Below are 7,698 nucleotides of genomic sequence, written 5' to 3'. Positions count from 1 at the left end.
CCTTATCCTGGGGGATCTGATGCTATCTCTGGGTAGATAGAACTGAGTTGAATTACTGGGCACCCTGCCAATGTCTGAGAATGGTTTGTTGGTGTTGGGGGAACCCCGTTCTCCCCATGTTGGGATTGGGTCTTTGAACACTACTTAAAGATCTGGATTTCTGTGAACATTGAATGAGATGACATGTGGCAAACACAGCACAGTGCCTGGCGCGTGGAAATCATTAGGAGGAAGATGGCTCCTTAAGACCGTTGGCCAGGGACCCTGCAAGTCACCACCCCCCTGGGACACAATGTGTACCTTGGCAGGGGCTCTCCTGTCCTGGCCCCTCCCTGGCAGTCCTTCCCAGCTGCTCCCACGGACACAGGATTAGAAGCCCATGGTGATGTTACCTGAGCCGGCTGACACCTACAGGTGTGGCTGGGAGACCACGAAGACCAGTAGGGCGTGACGGTCACTGCGAGTCCTCCTGGCAGCTGGGAATTGCCACACAGCCTCTGCTAGGGACAGAGGAAGGGCAGGTTGGCCCCGCCTCGCCTTCCTTCAAGAACTTCCTTCAGGTGCTGGGCTCTGGGGATGGATGTGGCACCAGCTCTGCCCATGCTTTGCTTTCCAGCTCAGACATCAAGCGGTTGTGTCTTGTTGGTCCCGGCTTCATGTACTCACCCACTTGTTTTCCAGACACTTGTTGAGCACCTGCTTCGTGACCATGTTTGTGCTGAGTGTGAAGGAGGCACAGCAGGCAATAAGAACCAGGCCTCTGTCTCATAGAGGCAGAAAATCTAGGAGGTTGTTCAAAAGTGAGCAAAGGGCTGACATGGTGGTCAGGGAAGGCCTCTCTGAGGAGGTACCACGTGAGCCGAGACTGGAATGGGGAAAGGGGTCCTGCAGCGGGAAAGGCATTTCTGGCGGGGGAAAAGCTCTAAGGAGAGAAAGCATGTGGCGTGTCTGGGAGCTTTAAGATCAGAGTGGCTGGAAGGTTGTGAACAAAAAGGAGAGGGTCCATATGAGACAAGGTCAACGAGGTGGGCAAGACCCGGCTTGTGTGGGGCATTTGTGTCCAGTCATCGCTGCTTAACAAATTTCCCCAAAGCTGAAAGGCTGGAAACAACCTTTGTTATCTCACAGTGGGTGTCTGTGGCTCAGGAATGTGGGTGCAGCTCAGCTGGCTCCTCTGCCTCAAGGTCTCCCACAGGCTGTAATCAAGGTGTCAGCCGTGGCTGCAGCATCTCAAGGCTCCAGTGAGGAAGGACGTGCTTCCAAGTTCACTTTTGGCAGGATGCAGTTCTTAGTGGCTGTGGGGCTAATGGTCTTCCGTGTCTTGCTGGCGTTGGGCGGGCGACCACCTCAGCTTCTTGCCACATGACCCTTCCCCTAGCTGTTTCCTGCATCAAAGCATTCAAACCAGGCAGGTGATAGACAGTCCCACAAGATGGAAGCCACAGTTGTTTGTAACCTGACTGTGAAAATGACACGCCACCACTCTTGCCGTATTTTACTCATTTTAACTGGTTTGCTGAGTCCAGCCTATACCCCAGTGGAGAGGACTCCTCTGGGTGTGATCACCAAGGACCATCGCTTCCTCAGCTAGAGGGTGGTGTTTGACTCTTAATCTGAGTGCAGTCTTACTGAGTAGGCCTTACTGAGTGCAGTAAGAGCTGAGTAGGTCTTATACACGTTATTTTGCCACTCTGCCTCCAGCAGGAAATAAAGCCAAGGGATCTCACACTGGAAGAGAGGAGCTGTAGAGCTGTAGAATTTGAACCAATAGAGAGGGCTGTTACCCTGATTAATCATGAGTGTTGACTGAGGTAGTGAGCTCCCTGTCACTGGAGGCATACAAGTAGAGCCTGAAAGACGCCACATGAGGAATGCTGTAGCAGGACCTGACAGGTTGGGCAAGACCGGAGCATTTTAATGCAATTAAAACCTGCCCCATGGCACAATTGAAAAGACCACTGTTGGGAAGATCCTCCTTGAAGAAACAAAACAAAATAGGATAGTCCTGAATCCCTCAGTGATAACCTGAGAGGCCCCAACCAGGGATGTGAACCCCTTGCTCCCGCCCTTGAGTGCCTAAGCTCAAGGACTCCTCAAAGATTCCTTCCCAGAGATGTCACTGCTGCTCCTTGGAGGAGGGTCCCCGGGGAAGGATGTCTCAGCTGCAGGGTTATGGGTGCTGTTGTTAGTACATTCACCTGTTTAACGAGTGCAGTACACATACACAGGCTTTCAGTGTGGACCTGCCTGGGTTCAAATCCTTTGCCTTTACCTCCCCTTCACTGACTGAGCAAGTTGGAGTTTCTCTGAGCTTGTAGTTTCCACATCTCTGAAAATGGGAAAAATAGTGTGTAACTCTTAGGGTTTGTTGTGAGGCTTAAAGAAATAAAGCAAGAGCCGGCCGATCCATGGCTTAATGTGCTCTAAGCGCTCACAAAAGAGTCAGTGACCACGATGGTGGTGAGGACCGCGGGTTGTTTGTTGATTTATCTATTCACATTGTTGTTCAGCAAACATTTCTTGGAGCCCGGGCGTTCACATCCCCCCACGCCGCCCACCAGCTGGGTGTCTGTGTGGAGTTGAGCGCCCCTTGTGAAGTCCCTCCTGATGGGTGCCCTGTGGGGTAGGAGTCTCCTCTGGTGCTGTAACAAACACCACAAGCTTAGTGCTAGGGGAGAATCTGTTCCTTGCCTTTTCTAGCTTCTAGAAAGTTATCCACATTTCAAGGCTCATGGCCCTCTCTCTCTCTTCAAAACCAGCAGTGTAGCATCTTCAAATTTCTCCCTGTCTCTCTGACCTCTGCTTCCATCACCACTTCTCCTTCTCTGGCCCAGACCCTCCCGCCTTCCTCTCATAAGCACCCTGTAATGACACTGGACCCATCTGGATAATCCAGGATGACCTCCCCATCTCCAGGCCCTTAACTCCATCATATCTGCCGTGGAAAGTCACATTCACAGGTTCGGGGGGTCAGGACATAGACACCTTGGGGGGCCATTATTCTGCTAACCGTACCTGGGTCCACCGCCTTCTGGACCCTGCCACCTGTCTCTCCAGATCCTCTCCATCCCTTGAATGAAACTTCCGCCTCAGATGTTCTTCTGCCCTCCCTTTGTCTGATATTACTCACCTCTCAGGTCTCCACCCCACCCCCAGGTTTCATCAAGTCCCCAGATTCGATTCAATCCCCACCTTGTAAGTCACCTGCCACCACAGAAATAAGGTGTGTGCCCTTCCTTATTTTTGCCCACCTCCTTCTGTCACTCAGAGCGCCCCAAGGGCAGGGACGGGGACTCTTTTTTTTTTTTTTTAAAGATTTTTATTGGGGAAGGGGAACAGGACGTTATTGGGGAACAGTGTGGACTTCTGGGACTTTCTCAAGTCAAGTTGTTGTCCTTTTACTGCTATATCCTCATACCTGGCACTTGGCAGCGCCTGACGAAAACCTGTCAGTTTGAATTCAGTGGCTGCCCCCTCCCCACTGCCCTTTTTACTTTTAGCTTCCTTGTTGCTATTTGCAGGTATATTCCTAGGGCGGCTGTAACAAACTACCACAAACTGGGTGTCTCCCACAGCGGAAACGTGTTGTTTCACAGTTTAGGAGGCCAGAAGTCTATGTGATGACAGGGTTGATTTCTTCTGAGAGCTGTCAGGGAGAAAGTATCCATGCCAGGCCTCCCGCCTGGCTTCTGGTGGCTGGCTGGCTGGCGATCTTCCTCGTCCCTTGGCCTGTAGATGTGTTACCCGGATCTCTGCCTCCATGTTCACAAGCCGTTCTCCCTGTGCATGTCTGTCTCTGCATCCAAGGTTCCCTTTTATAAGGACACAGATTAGATTAGGGCCCACCCTAATGACCTCATTTTAACCGAATCACCTGCAAAGACCCTATTTCCAGATAAGGTCCCATGCACAGATACTGGGGGTTAGGACTTGAACATCTTTGAGGGGACAGAATTCAACCCATAACGTGAGGTTTCTGCCCTCAGAGTCATCTGCACTTGACACCTCAGACATTTTTGCATAATTCAGAAAATATGGATAGAGGGACTTATTACGTATAATAGACTGTTGAGCTGAAGGCTGGAGACCCCATGGCAAGTTCTAGAAGACATCTTAATCCTTTTTTTTTTTTTTGCAAAAAACACACAAAAACGACACCACTTTATTGCAACCTTTATCCAAAAATGTAAAAAGCATTAAAAATGTGTAGTCTTGGGCTTCAGATGCTGCCCGCCAACCCTACAGGCAAGTGGGGAGAGAGGGTCACAACAGAAACTCAGAATTCTTCCCGCTCCTGGAGAAAAGGGAAGCCCCAGGCGTGGTACAAGATGAGTGGACCAGGGCCCTGTGGAGAAGGGACCCCTCTCTCCTAGCACCAGTCCAAGATGCCCCAACCCACCCGTCCTCTTCAAAGGAGAAGACATTTAAAATTCTTGATAATTGTACAGCAATGTGGTGCACAGCATGTGTGGCCGGCAGGAGAGCACAAGAGGGGTCAGTACCTGCTCCTCCAGCCTCCCAGACCCTGCTGGGCACCCCTCCCTCTCACTCACCAAGGAGTGCTGGGGGGTGGCGCTACTTCTTGGCAGGCAGGATGGGGCACAGCTCAGCTTCCTCCTCCTCACTCCCCTCTTCTCCGCTCTCCTCTTCCTCCGAAATGTCATTGCTTAGAGTCACCATCTGGTGCTGCCCAGTGATCCGGGCAGGGCCAGAACCTCACTTCAGGCGGTTGGAGCTGGAAGTCATCCAAGCTGAGCGTGGGCTACACCCATGCAGGACAGCTTGAGGTTGGCCACAGGGACGGCAGTCTCCTGGTGGTCCTGGTTCCCTGAGGCAGAGCCTGGTCCAAGCCAGCACGGCCTCTGCACCATCCTCTTCCTCTATGTTGAAGGTGAAAGAGGGAGTGGGGCCTGAGAGCTCACAGGGGAAGACAAAACTGTCCATAGTGACTGGAGCGGGGCCCCTCAGGGCCCCCAACACCCCGGCTTGGCTCTCTCCTGACTCAAGAACGCTAAGGCAGCGGCCATGCTGCAAGCTTAATCCTTCTTTTAAGATTTGCAAATGAGGAACAGCCGACGTGGCTCTGGAATGTGCCTATTTCTCAGGCTGCATCATGGGGAGTGGGGGATGAAAATGAATAGATTTAGTACTTGCAAATGATTAGACGAGCCCCGTTTCCTTGGCCCTGCCCCCGCCCACCTTCTGCTTTTCTAAAGTCTCTCAAAGGCTCCTCCAGGGTGATTGAAGGTGTCTCATACCTGGAGGTGTCTCATGCGGGGGTGTCTCATCTCACACACGCTCCCAGAGAAACAGGCTTAGTGCCACCTCTTTTCTTCACTTGCTTTGCTACACGGCTGTGAGGCTTCTCATTTCAGCCTCAATAGCAATATGGCAAAGTAGGTGCTGTCATTGCCCCATTTGAGATGCAAAGAAAGTGAGGTCATTGTCCAAAGCTGCACACCTGACGTAGTGGAGATTTGATTTGAACCCTGTGTGTCTGACTCCAGAGCTTGTGCCTGTAACCCTGACCCGATAAAAGAGAGAAAGCAGGTTCAGGGGAAAAGAAGGCACAGCTGGGTCAGAGGTCAATCTGATCCCAAAGCTATATAGACTATATTTTTGCCCCTTTTCAAGGAACTAGAACTTAGGTCAATAAGTAAATGAATCAGTCAGCAAACTATATACAGAGGGTGCCAAAAATATGTATACACATTTTAAGAAAGAAAAAAACACTGTATTAAAATTACGCTGATGGTAACCGCTTTGAGCACCTCTTATAATTGCAGAAGTCCAACGTGACTTGTATTCATCTTGTTATCGGTATATATCGAGGATTACAATTTTAATACAGTCTTTTCCTTTCCTAAAATGTGTATACATTTTTTTGGCACCCTCTGTATTTTTGCACACCTACTGTGTGTCAGGTACCCTGTGCAGTAGTCACAAATCTAAGGTGTGCAAGAAATCAAAACTCAAGTATGTGAGTGTGTGGTCAAATTCTTTCACTAGACAGTGACAGAGGGCTCTGGAAACGGGGCGGGGAGTTACACATTCTGTCTGTGTGAGGCGGTGGGGCTTCCTGGGACGCAGCAGCAAAGCCTTTGAAGGAATGAATGAGGAGAGGGAGGACAGTCCTGGCAGAGGGAACAGCCGGCAAGGCCGGGAGGGGAGAAGCCCTGTCAAACATTGCGGGGAAGCCTGGCTACTCTGACATGGCTGAAGCTCTAGTTTATGGGGGAAATGGTGATGAGGTGAGTGGGGGAAGCAGGTCCCAGATCAAGGTGGGCCTTAAGAGTCAGGTTGGAGAGTGAACTTGATCCTGAAGGGGATGAGAAGGCACTGAAGAATTCAGACCAGGGGCAGGGCATGGCCGGTTCTGCATTTTTGAAAGGTCACTCGTTGGCTGGGTGGAGGGGATCTCAGGGTGGGGCTGGAGATACAGGATGAAGAAAGAGGCTGTTTGAAACGTCAGAAGATGAGGTGAGAGCCGGAACTAAGGTAGTGTGGGTGGCAGAGGGTCAAGAATTATCTGGAAGCTTCCGAGGATGGAAAGGAAGTCCTGGATAGAGTTTCACAGGGCATGTCCCCCAGAAGGCTGGTTCCTAGAGCTGCTAGGCCCTCAAATGGCTAAATTAAATACAACAGGGTTTCCTTCTCAATCCCATCAAGGGACTCCTAGGGATGTATTTATTTTTTATTCAACAAATATGTGAGGGCCTAGTGTGTGCCATCCATGGGGCATATTCCCATGACTAAGATAGACCCGGCCCCTGCCCACCAGGAAGATGGAGACAATAGACAAGTGAACATATGGATCCTAAAATAATTAGAAATATAGAAAATTTCTATATTAATAAAAAAATTTTTATATAAAAATTTCTATGTTTTCTATATTTCTATATTTTTTATATCTACCCTGTGCTAGAGAGGAAATAAAGAGGATAATGAGGTGTAAAGAGGTGGAGAAAGCAGGACAAGTTGGGGGTTGGTGAGAGCAGACCTCTTGAGGAAGTGACATTTGGTTGGAGGCCTGGGAGGTGGGAAAGAGCCGGCTGTGTAGAATTGCAGGCAGAGGGACGAGCATGTGCAAAGGCCCTGAGGTGGGCAAAGTCTTCAGGTGTGCTTCCAGCAGGGAGACAGTGCAGCAGAGCAGAGCGGGGAGAGTAAAGGGAAGAGAAGACCAAGAGGTGGCTGGGGCCAGACCCAAGGGCTATGAAGACCACAGCGAGGAATGTTGATTGTACTCCAAGTTCTGCGTGAGGAGGGCATTGGAGGGTTTGACCAGGTGAGCTATAGAGAATGACTTGGATCAGAGCAAGAAGGGACGCAGGGAGGCCTGTGAGCAGGGCATTGTCATTGCTCCGGTGAAAAAACATCATTCAGATAGGCCTCGGTTCCACAGCACCCCTTTGCCAAATGCATTGGTACAATTTTAAGTTAATTCTTAAAAATTATTTGTTGAGGTGTAACGCCCACCCAGTACAGTGCACAAAATGTCCTCATTGTGAGTGTATGACTCAGTGAATTGTTACATACGCGTTACCTTCCCTTGGCTCAGAGTAGGGAACATTCCTTCCCTCCGGGACAGGGTTTCCCAGCCTCCGTAGTGCGGATATTTGGGGGGTGGGGGGGCGATTCTTTGTTGTGAGGGGTTGTCTGTGCAGGATGCTGAACCTGGGCCCTGGCTGCCACCCGCTA

The 7,698-nt window shown here is 50.5% G+C and overlaps 1 pseudogene; it reads right to left on the bottom strand.

Moving 5' to 3' along the window:
• Nucleotides 1-4,575: 4,575 nt before the first annotated feature.
• LOC117038515 (nucleoplasmin-3-like) lies at nucleotides 4,576-5,027 on the bottom strand (annotated as a pseudogene).
• Between the last annotated feature and the right edge of the window lie 2,671 nt (nucleotides 5,028-7,698).

The sequence above is a fragment of the Rhinolophus ferrumequinum genome, chromosome 18, assembly GCF_004115265.2.
Source record: "Rhinolophus ferrumequinum isolate MPI-CBG mRhiFer1 chromosome 18, mRhiFer1_v1.p, whole genome shotgun sequence".
Taxonomy (NCBI): Eukaryota; Metazoa; Chordata; class Mammalia; order Chiroptera; family Rhinolophidae; genus Rhinolophus; species Rhinolophus ferrumequinum.
The sequence above is the reverse complement of the archived record's forward strand: the minus strand, read 5'-3'. Positions and strand labels throughout refer to the sequence as shown.